The sequence below is a fragment of the Bactrocera neohumeralis genome, chromosome 2 (assembly GCF_024586455.1).
Source record: "Bactrocera neohumeralis isolate Rockhampton chromosome 2, APGP_CSIRO_Bneo_wtdbg2-racon-allhic-juicebox.fasta_v2, whole genome shotgun sequence".
Taxonomy (NCBI): Eukaryota; Metazoa; Arthropoda; class Insecta; order Diptera; family Tephritidae; genus Bactrocera; species Bactrocera neohumeralis.
In genome coordinates this window covers 14520827-14534683 of record NC_065919.1, presented here as the reverse complement: position 1 = coordinate 14534683, position 13857 = coordinate 14520827, and the positions used below count along the sequence as shown (strand labels likewise).

At 34.9% G+C, this 13857-nt stretch overlaps 1 protein-coding gene and 1 long non-coding RNA gene across 3 annotated transcripts in view; one reads left to right on the top strand and one right to left on the bottom strand.

The window, feature by feature from the left end:
• The window catches only part of LOC126767882 (5'-AMP-activated protein kinase subunit gamma-1), a 236166-nt gene that overhangs the window by 99190 nt on the left and 123119 nt on the right, over positions 1-13857 (bottom strand). The window lies entirely within an intron of this gene.
• On the top strand, positions 2419-3114 carry LOC126767886 (uncharacterized). The gene is made up of 2 exons (XR_007669174.1): positions 2419-2692; positions 2764-3114. It is a non-coding gene; the product is annotated as an uncharacterized LOC126767886 (long non-coding RNA).

The following is a 13857-nucleotide window of genomic DNA, read 5'->3' as shown; positions in this document are numbered from 1 at the left end:
GTCGTTTTGGATAGTAAGCCATGCAAAATTTCATGAAGATATCTCGTCAATGTCATAATATCTTTTCCATAAAATTATTTGATTTTGATCGTTCAGCTTATATGGCAACTATTTGATATAGTGGTCCGACGGCGGTTTTGGCAAATGAGCAACTTGTTGGGAAGTAAAGAACGTGTGAAAAAATTTAAAACGATATCTCAAAAACTCAGAGACTAGCTCGCGTGTGCACACAGAGACAGAAGATGTCTAAGTAGACTCAGCTTGCTACACTGATTATTTATGTAGTATATACTTTATGGGGTCTCCGACACTGCCGATGTGCTTTAATACTGCGTAATTGCAAACCATACAGATGACTTCAAACTCATGCTGAGTAACTTGTGTGGTATGTACGAGGTTTGTACAAAAAGTATAGCGAATTTTGAATTTTCGCGGAATATGTGTATGCGAATTTCAATTGTTTTGTTCCGCTTTGTTGGTATCCCTTACTTATGCAGACAAGGTCGCCGATTTTGAATGTTTAGTTAATTTTTTACAGCTGTTTTGCTTGGATGCGTTTTTGTTCGTCTTCGATTTTTGCTCACTTTCGACCAAAAACAACGTCGAGTTGACATTACTCAGGAGATGTTGGACTCAGTCCGCGAAGACCCAGATCAGTTCCAGAGTCATTATTAGTGGGGATGAATCATGGGTTTATGGTTATGACGTGGAAACCAAAGCTCAATCATACCAATGGAAGCTGCCGCATGAGCCAAGACCTAAAAAAGTGCGTCAAGTTAGGTTAAATGTGAAGGTTTTGCTGTTGAGTTTTGACCTACCCGAGACCTAGCCGCCTATAACTTTTTTGTACTCATGAAAGGACGATGCTAAGCTACGATTGAGGAGCTTAAAACAGCATCAAAGAGTAGCTAAGCGCATCTCCTCACAAAAAATTGCTTTTTAAGAGCTTTGAGGATTGGAAAAACGCTGCCAGAAGAGTAATATACATTAGAAAGACACAAAATAGATATTCATGAACAAATAAACACCTTCTTAAGAAATACAAAATCCGCGATACTTTTTGAACAAACCTCGTATATACTAGCCATTTTATAGTTTATATCGAGAATACTGATAATAACTTCGATAAGAGTATCTTCGAATCGGCACTTGATAACAGTGAGTAGCTCAAATCTACAGGGATTACCGTTTACATTTTATCGACACTTACAACAGTGAGAGTAACTAATAATATAACGGCATAAAAAATACTTTTTACTCATTGCTAAGTACTTTAAATTGCTCACAAATTGTTACAAAATATTTTAAACTAATATTTACCTTTTTGGAACTAATTAGTCAACAAACTGTGCAAATAATTAAAAGGTGACTGGTAATGTTAGAATTTTTCTAAATAATCACTAAAAATATATATAAAAAATAGTTCGAAAAAAGTGCCTTAGAATTTTTACTATATTGTCAAGGCGATTTGAACATTTTTGATATCAAAGACTAATAGTTTATCACAATTTCTCGGCGTTTATACCCAACTCAATCAAACTTAGGAAATATAATCAAATGTTCGAAAAAACTTAATAATAGCTGTCTTCGATTCGCAAAGAGGTACTCTGCAGCTTATCGGCACACTCTCTTATATGTATTTACTTCAATAAGTTTGTTATTGCTTTCCAATATAAGTTTTTTGAGAAGAAGCAAGAGAGACAAGAGGGCAGAAGCGAGTAGAGAAATGGCGAATCGAAGACAACTACGGTTAAATAAAAGCAAAAAAGGCTATCACTGGCTTAAATTCGGCTGTTTCGGTATCAGATATTGTTTCGAGCACTAGTTTCTCCCAACCAAGTTTCACATTTGCAGTTAAAATCTCAAATAAAATAAATAAGTAAGCCGATGTGCTTTTGTCACCACTGAATGAATGAAATTTTATTAGAATTAAAAAAAAAAAAACAATAAAAACAAAAACAAATAAATATATGTCTTAATAACACTATATAATACAACAACATACGAGTAAATCACTCTAGACCCAAACCATTTGCAACAAAGTCGCGAAGAATCTCACGTACGAAATGCAATTCGCAAGCAAAAAGTTATGGAATATTGAAACAGCGAGCAAAGGAAAATAAAAATGCAAAGTAGATTGAAGTGCAGTGAGGAAAAATATTGGCAAAAAGCAAAAAGTCAACCGGCAAATAAGAATATTTACAAAATGAACGCTGAAAGCTGCAGAAAACGGACTCACAAACACATACATAGAAGTACTTGTGCATGGCGCTGCCAACGATTTGTGTGTACATATATTTGTCTATGTATTTATGTGTTTACAATGTGCTCAATATGCAAACGGTAATTTAATTAAAGACAAATATACACAATGAAAAAGAAAAGATATATAAGAAAAGCAAAAAGTAAAGAGGAAAACGCTTTGCACACGCTAAATGCAAAGCGTAAATATTGAAAATGGAAAGCAAAAAAAAAAAATAAGAAAATGATTTACTATACAATAGGCGCTAATGGACAACGCATACAGAATTAATATTAATTGAGTTGGCTTTTGCGAAAAATGCTAAATATTAATTGCATAATAATACAAAATTTTTTTTTATTTAGTAAATTATAATAACGACTGACGAGTGGGTTGGTGGCGAGGCTAACATTGGATGGGTTTGCAGTTTGGATATATCAAACTTAAAAAGTGAGTATAAACTAGTAAGGAAGGGCTAAGTTCGGATGCAAACGAATATTTTATACTCTTGCAACTTGCAGGAATCAAAGCCGGGGAAATACATTAGGATCGGAATCCAAGAAATTATATACAATTGAACTTCCTTAATTCGAATTACCTTAATCTTCAAAAAAAACTTCGAATTATGGAAAAATATGTGTATGAAATTTGACTTCTATTGCCAATTCAAGAGTTCGAGACATGGAAGTTCAATATAACACATAGACTGACCGACATATTCGACAAAAGGTTTGTTATATATGTTCTATATGGGAGTTGAGGATATTATACACCCGATTTTATCTATTTTTGCTAATACTACCTTGTACTTGTATTGATAATAATAATAAAATGTTCTTTGAGGCTCCAATCATATAGAGCAAAGTCACCCGGTTTTATGTGTTTGTTATAATGGGGTGAGGTCAAGTTTTTGCCAAATTTTATCTATTTTAGGCACGAAGATACACTATTAAGAGCAAAAGACGCTACGCTCTCTCATTTTCATTGGGATAACTCACATATTGGCCGATATACAAGGTCTGTCGCAAAAGCAACAGGACTGTTAAAAAAAACAACAAAAAATTAATATTTTTCAAAAGTTATATTTTTTTATTCAAAGTAGTTTCCTTGTGCCTCGATACAGCGTTTAGCCCGGTCAATTAGTATTTCAAATGAGTGTTTAAGGTCATTTTTCGGAATGCTCTTGAGAATATCGGTCGTCGCCTTTTAGCTTTTAGCTGAAATGTCCTGAAACCAGTGTCCTTTCATGGACAAATGAAGTTTTCCAAATAGGTAAAAATCACAGGGTGCCAGATCAGGTGAGTAGGGTGAGTTATTAATGGTTAATATGGAGTTTTTTGTCAAAAAATCAGTGACAAGCGTCGACCGATGACACGGCGCATTATCGTGCAACAGGCGCCAGGACCCTGTCGAGCACGACGAATGCGTGACAAAAGACGCTTCATAACACCAATGTAAAACACAGCATTAATTGTTTGGCCAGGTGGGACGAACTCTCGGTGTACAATACCCTCGGAATCGTAAAAACAAATCAGCATTGTCTTTATTTTTGACTTCTGAAGATGACCGACTTCTGATCGTCACAGAGGTCCTCACGACCTTCTTGGATTCGCTTAAACCACTCATGCACATTACTACGGGATAGGCACTGATCACCATAAACTTTTATCATCATTTGAAATGTTTCAGTAAACGTTTTCCCAAGTTTAAGACAAAATTTAATATTTGCTCTTTGCATTTTATGACCGATGACCAAAAGCTGCTGGCACTTTTTGATCGATAACATCGATTGTAGTTATCCAATTGTCTTAAAATTTTTACGAAATGACAACAAAACAAAAAATTTTTTATTTCATATAACCACCAATAGGTGGCGCCACCAGAAACAGTTATATTAAAAAAGTTCTGTTTCTTTTGCGACAGACCTTGTATACGGTACAAAGTCACCCGGAAGTTCGATTATCTTTATATTAGGTATATGGCGGCTAAGGGAAGTATTGGTACGATTCAACCCATTTTTGACACGCACATATATTATGATCAGGAAAATATTATCTCTGAATATCAATTATACATCTCGCACATTGCCCCATTTTGCGGTAAAAAGTCAACTATAGTTACTGGGGTCCAAATATTCAGTACCTAGAGGCTTTCACAGTTTTTGTTGAATTTGAACAATTTTTGGTCCTAAGGTGATACACGCTAAAGACATTAATCGCGCAAAGTTTTATCCCGCAATATTAATTGCTTCTTGATTTATGTACTGGAAACAGAACGAATCAAGTGGGATTTGAAAGTGTGTGTTATATGGGAAGTGGTCGTGGTTGTAGTCCGATTTCGCCCATTTTTGCATTGTGAAGTGAGAATGTTACAACAATGTTATGTACCGAATTTGGTTAAAATCGGTCGAGCAGGTCCTGAGATGTGGTATTTTACCTAAAAGTGGGCGGTACCACACTTGTTGTCTAATTTTTATACCGGCTCCTTTAAGGACCTCTCATACCATCTTGGAGGTAAAATTTAATGTTTATGGTGTATTTAGTTATTGATTTATCGCGTTTAAGAAGGTTTTTGACAGTACCGTTATATGGGGACTAAGCGGAGTTATCAGCCGATTTCATCCATTTTCACACTGTCGTGGGAGTTCTTATAATATTTGTGCTCAATAAATTTTGTTGTTGTCTAGAAGATATGTATGTACATTTAACTTATTAGAGGGTTGTGTCACGCCCACTTTTTTTTTTAATTTTTGTCCCACAGGTGACCCTAGCCAATGCGGTCTCTTATGCGAATTCAATATCTTAATTTAGTGCTTAATTAGGTCACTTTATAGGTTTTCCTTTAATGGCGTTTTGTGGGCGTGGCAGTGGTCCGATTACGCCCATCGATGAACTCGTATTTTTTTTGCCAAGAAACATGTGTATCAAGTTTCGTCAAGATACCTCAATTTTTTACTCAAGTTACAGCTTGCACGGACGGTCGGACAGGCAGACAGTCAACCAGATTTCAACTTTTCTCGTCATCCTGATCATTTATATATATACATATGTACCCCTATATCTATCTCGCTTAGTTTTAGGTGATACGTTCACCCGTTAGGTAGGAAAAACTATTATACTCTGTAGCAACATGTTGCAAGAATATATTGTAAAAACAATGCACGCTTTCACTTCTCCTTGAAAAATGTCACAACTAGTAGTACACTTTTCCTATTAAAGTGAGTCTGGGCAAATTTTTTACATTCCTCTATTTAATATTTGAAAAAAAAAATCATTCACTTTTACTGTAAAGTCACGTGTTCATGGTTCCTAACTGCTTTCATAAAATTTCCTATGACGTTGAGTAAGTGAATTATATGTACTATTTATCCGCTGAACGTGTCAAACACAAAAACAAATGCGCCGATCAGACATCCATAAGTCCACACAATTAAATGTTGTTCAACATACTTTGTAGTTATTGTTTTTGCTGTTAGCTTTCTGAAATACTCGTATTATCTGTATAATATAGAAACGAAATGAGAAGAGGATTGCTAGTAAAGTGCACAAAGAATGAGTAATTCCAAGCCGTTCCCAAGTAAACGGAACGGACACGGATTCTTATCAGATCTAGGGCGGAATCGGAAAACGAACAGTCAAAACCTCTGTGACTAGCTAGAGAAGGAGTGATGTTACAGGGCTTCCCACCGAGTATAACTAACTCCGAATTACAAAAAATTCAACAACCTCGATAAGTTTACGTGAGGCCTAACCGTTCAAGAGACCATGTACAGAAGATGAGAAAAGACACAGAAATCGCCAGATCGGTAGGTTATGAGACTTTAGCTTCGAGCTATACTGATAGTGAAGACGTGCATGAATCTGGACAAGAAATAGAGATTAAACAATCATTAATTGAACGTCGGCATCGCAGTGAATATCTTCATTCGAATAAATATTCCTACCCAGAAGCGAAAGATCTAACGATACTTTAATGAATCAAGTTTATATCTCTGCTCGAAAATCGCTAAAGTAACATATAAGAATAAAACTAGAGTTCTGAAGAATTTATAACTACAGGCTACCCTCAGCAACCTTTCCTTTGAAAATCGTAGAACCTTGTTGTTCCTCTCTACAAAACCCATATACCGAAAGCACAATTGTAAAGTAAAGAAGAAGTCGCTAAAAGCCATTTCGGCAATTAGATTATGTCGCTAACGAACCCGGCAAACACATAAAAAATATTTCCTACTGTTGTAGAGTTTGTCTGAGGTCCTTTGCTATTGCGAAAGCCGCGGAACTGGTCTCTAATGCAGACAATTGTCGAGTCAACATCTACGTCGACAGCCAAGCAGCAATTAAGGCAGTAAACTCGTATCGCATATCGGCCAGAAGTGTCTTGGGAAGCACGGCGGGAGTGGAAAATGTTGCCAGAAGCAAGCAACTTCACTTCTACTGAGTGCCAGATCACAATAGCATCGAGGGTAATGAAATAGACGAGGTTGCCAAGAATCGTGTACGGCGAACATCCGAAAACGTGATCAACATTGGGAAACCCATGCATTGTCTATACGATAATCTCGACAGAAACATGGTAAAGAAAATCAAAACCCGATGGAACGAGCTACTTGGGTCCAAAACTGCAAAATTAATGTGCAAAACGTTGGATCGGAAGTACACAAAAAGTCCTATTTGCACTCGATAGAAGAGACTGTAGGAACATGATTGGAATACTAACTAGTAACTATTTGGTGGCGACACACGCCGCTGGGGCTGACAGATCGAGAAGACTACAGGAAATGTGTAGGGTGGGGCACCAGGGAAATAATGAAGCATCTCTTGTGCACTTGTCCCACATTGGCATGATTACGCTGTAAGCATCTGAGGTCACCACGGAATGACCATATTGGAGAAGGTATCGATAGTGAGGCCGCAGAGTCTGTTAAAATTCGCGTTAAGCGCAGACATCCTAAAGCAAGACTACTCCTCCTGGACCTAGCAAATGAACTCCATCTGGTATAGCAAAGGACCAAAACTGGTGTATTGGCCTACCAGATTAAACTAACCTAATCTACAGCTTGTAGCCGTATGGATTGGAGTTCACAAGGCATACGGGTGGGCTACGAATTGTGGAAAACATTGGCCTCGCATTGAAGGATATCCTCGAAACACCCACTTTCAGTTTTTTCTGGAAAGTCATATTTTTTTGATTTTCTTCCGCCGCGACTGTACTTCGGAGCGTGCGCGCACCGTTTGGATTCGGCAGAAGGCGTTCCTAGCTAACGAACGAGCGGCTGGTCAGGACAAATATTTTCGCGCGACGTGTTTCTGTGAGTGGTGCAAGCCGAAAATGCAGCGTTCATTAGAGCAGAGGTACGCGACTAAATTCTGTGTGAAACGTGGTAAATCTGCGATAGAGAAGTTTGACTTGATCAAGCAGGCTTACCCAGATGTTGCTTTAGCAAGAAGTGGTGTGTTTCGGTGGCACTGGGCTTTTTTGGAGGGCCAGGAAGAGGACGCTGATGAAGACCGGAAAAATGAGCAAATCCAAAGTGAAAACGATGCTCATTGTCTTTTTTGACATTAAAATCGTCAACGATAAGTTTTCTCAGCATCCCAACGTTTCTGCAGCCGCCCTACAGCCCAGATGTGGCCCGCCCAGAATTTTTTTTATTTCCTTGCCTGAAAAGGCCGATGAAAGGGCATACAAGCAGCATGCATCTCACCTTCAATGCTTGGAAATCGCTTTGGCAGCGCTGCATGGATGCAGAAGGAGCCTATTTTGAAAGTTTTTAAAGAAATGTAACGATTGGTTTAAAATTTTTTTTTACATCGACTCAGTCCAATTACTTTCCGGACAAACCCTGTATTTTTATTTTCTTGGATTTCGAGCTCAAAATGAATAAATTTTAATAATTCAACGCCTCGTTAAAAATTAATGAAATCGCTAACCATATTTAGGAAGTCTCCCGTTTATCTTTATGTGGCGTGTGTGGCAAATGTTCTAACAAATGATTCGTATTTAAATTGGCATGCTCTCAAAATTAGCAAAATGTAAGAATTCATCAACTAATTATAGAAATCATTTGGCGCCGCAATGGTGCGAAAATTCTACTAAAGTGTGCAAAAGTTAATCTCTAATTTATATTATACAAATTGGAAAACTAATACTAGGTCGAGTTTTTTTATATTTATGTAGTTTTATATTTTCCGTGTTTTCCTAAAAGTACTACAAGTGTATATATGTACATATATGTATGTATGTGAACACTTTAAGAATATACGGATACTAATAGATAACATGAGGAGTGACAGATAGGCCTTTATTAAGTTGATGACTCAAGAAAATGTTGATTACGTCAAAATCGTCGTAGATAATGATAATGATAATAAGAGAATGATAAAAACCTCTTGCCGGACAACTAGCGAACACTTGAGTTATCCAAGAATCGTTTTTAATAATAGTGAATAGCGACAATAGTAATCATAAATTCGAAGTATACTATACATATGTTGCTCCGAGGCACTGCCCACGTCTACAAATGAACAAGGCAACGAAGAAAAACCGAATAAATTGTGTTCCAAGCATTTGAGTCTTAGAACATTTAAAAGTAGTATTTAAAATTATTTATGAAATGCTGTACGATTTGAAAGCCTCAATGACAATTAAAACGATCCCAGACTTCAAAAAAAAAATCTATGGAAAATACTTTAGATGAACACTGGCTCCACAGAATAGGCTTATAAAAGTTGTGGTTGAGTTCTTCGCTTTCTAAAGTTTATTGAGGTTAATATTTGTCGGAATAATTGACATAATAATGGCTGACAGTGTAGAAGAGTGTTAATGACTAACGAAGTTCTTCGGACGATCATCTGGTTTGCGGATTAGGTACAGCTTCTCAGTGAAAATTATTCACTGTTGGCTTTTTAAATACTTTTCATGAATTAGCTAAATCTAGAACGACGCCTATGGGCAAGCGGTTCATACAGTAAACACCAAACCGCTACATTTTGATACAGATATTGGTTCGATACAATAATGAAATGACGAAAGTTCCACCAAAAAGCTGGGATATGCAAATAAATTAAGTTTATACTCGCTGAGATAACTGATGAAACCAGCAAGAAACCGCTCAAAACGAGTTTATAATTAAAAAGTCCACGGTCTACTATAGTAGAACATTTTTTTGGCAAAATTCGATTTTTTAATTCAACAGAGTTCCCTTCAAGGGTGACCCTCCAACTTTCTGATACCATTTTTGTAGTACAATTTGTTCTTTGCTTCAAAATAGATCTCAGTTTCGGTGATCATCTCTTCATTCGACGAATATTTCTTCCCAGCGTGCATTCTTTGAGAACTGAGAACAGGAAATAGTCGCTGGTGGCCAGATCTGGAGAATATGGTGGATGCGGAAGCAATTCGAATTGCAATTCATGGATTTTTGTCATCGTTTTCACTGACTTGTGACACGGTGCATTGCCTTTCGTCTTTCAAACTCTCCAACTCTCTCGGAGTGAAATGATGGAGCCATGCTGCATCCATTGTTATATATCGACGAAAAAACTCCGAGTTTCTCATACCCAAATATTCGTGAACGATGTGATATACACGTCGAGTTGATATCTTTAGAGTGCCTGCTATCTCGAATCACTTCACCTTACGGCCATCCAGAATTATTTGATGGCATTTTTTGTTGTTTTCGTCGGTAACAACCTCCGTCTTTTCTGCTCACTTCAGTTTCGCTAAAAACCAGTATACATTGGCACAAAAAAGAACCCGGACCCCGGTAAATAATATTTCCAAAAATATATTTTGCCAAGTCTGTCTTTTCTTTAATTACTATGCCAAATATAAGCGCGATCCTCAGTAGTGCGTTGCGATTTTTACGAAGAATAAAAATATCGAACAAAGAATTTGTCTCAAATTTTGAATTTCTAACCGAAAGGAAAGAAACGAAAGGAAACTGAATCACAGTTTTATCAAAAACACAAGTCAACGAGTAGTACAAAGCCTTCAAAGACGGTCGAGAGATCGTTGAAGACATTTTTCGATCTTCTATCTCTTCAACTGATGAAAATATTAAAAAAGTGAAGGATATGGTCTATGATTGAATGGTTGAAAATCGTCAGGCAAGTGTTAAAGAGATAACAAAATTCTCGAAAGAAGCTGAAAGCCATACCAAAAAGAGAAAAACTAAAAGTGTTTCGAGGACTGGAAAAATCGTTGGCGATTGAGTGTATTACATCTAGTGGGGATTATTTTGAAGGCGACGAAATAAATATTGATAAATAATTAAATAATTTGCGTTCTGTTTACAATTTCTGGGTACTGTTTTGTCACAATTTATAATTAACAGTACTACGAGGCACGACTGTGCTTTGAGCAAGTAATGAAATTTAAGATTCGAACCCACAACTCATAGAACGGTTGTAACACACAAAACGAATGAATAATATACAAAAAATATTCAAGCTTGGTATAGAAATTTCAGCGCACTGTACGCTTACATGCGTGTAGGTATGCATGCATTTATAATTTCTTGCCCAAATGGAAGTGAGAATTTCTGTTTGTTCCGTACTTATCACACATTTCATTTAGTTTTTTTTTTCTATTTGCCCACTCGCATGTTACAAATGTGTAATGCAAACAAAAACAAAATGAACTTACGTAACCAGCAAATGTGATGAGGTACAACAAGTATTACACAAATAACTAAACTAACTAGGAAGTATTTTCTATAACGGCGACGCAGCATTGCCTCTTTAATTACTTTCTAAATTTCAGGCATTTTTGTGTAAATATTTTTCTTTTTAGCCGGTTACGGCCGATAAACGCTTATTAAAAGCTATTTGTATAGCAAATATCGTGATAGACTACATTTTATATTCATATATATAATATACATACATACTTACATTCATACATATGTATGCCTAGTTTAGAATCAAAAGTTTTGCGGTGCCTTTTTCGGCGCAGCTGATTAAAATTAATTCGATTTTGTTGTTGTTATTTTACTAGCAATGTTTAGTGCTACTTGCTTACTGGCTGAATGATTATTTCCAATTTGATTGCTCTGTTTTTATTTGGTTTTTAATTAATTAAACTTTTTTTGCATTGGTGTGATGCTTCATATTCATCTTGGCTATGCCTGCTTGCTGTGTGAAATTTTGATTTTATTAACTACATTTATTTATGTATTAATATTCGTTGATTTATTAAATTTTAGCTGCACAAAGGTCAGCCACTTTATTGTGCGCAAACATAACTGTAAGCATATACCGATCTACATACATATATGTATATTTGTGATATGTGTTTAGAGTTAAAAGGGTGAGCAAAGAGCAAGCGTTGTATTAAAAAAAAAATTAAAATGAAGTAAATATCGTCAACTAAAATGCAAAACAGCGTATCATCAAAAAAAATATAAAATCGTTTTCAGATATAATAACCAATATATAACCACTATATGAGTGTTTCAATATGAGTGTATGATAACCAATAAATAACCAATATATAACCATTTTATAACTAAAACTCTAATTTTGTTTCAATATGAGCGTATGGTAACCAATAAATAACCAATATATAACCATTTTATAACCAAAACTCTAATTTTGTTTCAATATGAGTGGTTTCTATTATATCGTTTTTTCTTCACCTGTAAACTTATGAAAAGTGATGTTACGTTATTTTGTATTTTAGGTGATGATATATTTTTTCGAATAGTAAGTTGTTGTAATATGGAGAAAATATTCAGATTTCGAAGCTATTAAGAAAATAGTGATATTTTCGCTCGAAAAAAAAGCTTTTTGTTAGTTTTATATAGAAGAATACCTATTTTTCACGAATTAAGCGGGTAATCTAGACTAAGAATAAAAAAAATCGATTTTTTATATGTCTACAAGCGGATTTTGCAAAATTCAATTTGTTTTGGGAGATATATTATATATTATATAGGTATTTTGCTGACCCGGCATCCAAACTGGTTCGGCCGGAACTGCAACTTTAAAAAGTTTTTGTCGAAACTATCGTTTTCAAAACGTTAGCCGCGTTTTGCCATCTGCGTTGTACTGATACGATTTACAGAATCTTCTGATAAATTTTTTACAGAATCTTCTTTATTAATTTGTGTATGTCTAGAACTGTCTATATCTCAAAATCCAAACTTTTACATATTTTCGAAATTCAAAAATGCAATTTCTCAGATTCGTTATACTGGAGCTATTTACCTGTCATTTTTAGAGAGACTTCTTTATGAATTTGTCTACATAAGTCTGGAACCACCTATATTCCAAAATTTAAATTTTTACTATTTTTGAAAAATTCGAAACTCAAAAATGCCTGAAATATTAAGAGAGTCTTCTTTATGAATTTATATATGTCTGAAACTATTTATATATTCCAAAATTTAAATTTTTACTATTTTTGAAAAATTCGAAATTCAAAAATGTCTTTCTCAGATTCGTTCTACTGGAAAGCTTTACCTGAAATTTTTAAAGAATTTGTTTATTACTGTAACTATGTAAGTCCCAAAATTTAATTTTTACTATTTTCGAAAAAGTCAAAAGAAGTGGTAAACATTTTTTTTTTTTTGAAAAATTCGAAACAGTCAAAAAAGTGGTACAAACATTTTTTTTCAGGCAGTCGCTTTTGAGACATATTTTTCCAACTTTTCCTTTGTATCAGACATTGCGACATTATTCTTGAATAATAATGTTTGTTCTTGGTTTTAAATTGCTAGAACCCACAATGGGTATGGTCACGTGCCAATTTTTTGAGACCACCCACTTTATTAGCTGTTAATTTTTGCAATTTTTAATTCTTTTTAATTTTTAATTTTTTTCTGTATTCTTTTAATGTTAATAAATAGCTAATAAAAAGAAGGATAGTAAAAATTTTAACAGCTTTTGTTGGACACTTTAGATATTAACTGAAATTCATGCCGCTAGACTAGACTAAAATTACTTAAGACTATTCCAGGTTTCAAAACAATTATTGCAGTTTAACGACTTTATTAAATATTTTTTTAGGTGTCAAACTTCGCTAATCTACGGGTTTTGAGCCTAAATGTAGGCAACGTTTCGTAATATTTGCCTGCTCAAGTAAAATCTTGCATACTTTAGGGCAACACATAACTCCAGAAATTTTAAAAAATTTAAAATTCTCGTTTTAAGTTGAAATGTAGTTTCGTTTTTAGTTAAAAAATTTCAACTTATGTATATATTTTTTAATAAATTGAAAAATTTTTTATTGAAACACCTATTATTTGAATTTGTTTGCATTTTGCTTCAATATTAATGCGAATATCTGTATAGAAAAATTGATGTTGTATTAAGACAGATAGCACTTTTAATACACAGTCAGAATTAATTTTTTAAGTCCCTTGAAGTCGAAGAAAAAAAATCATTAGGAAACATGTAGCAAGCAATGTAGTCATATACAAGATTCTAGCGCTTTTAAATATATGTGACCTGGTCTACGGAAAGGGGGCTTAGGTGTCAAAAAATCAATTTTCACTTTTTAGTTGATTCGGATGGAAGATGAGAGTTGTTTATTTTTAACAGCTGTTTCCCAGAAAACTAGTTTTCGCACGTTAGCTCACTTTTCGTAGACCAGGTCACATATACATAATATAT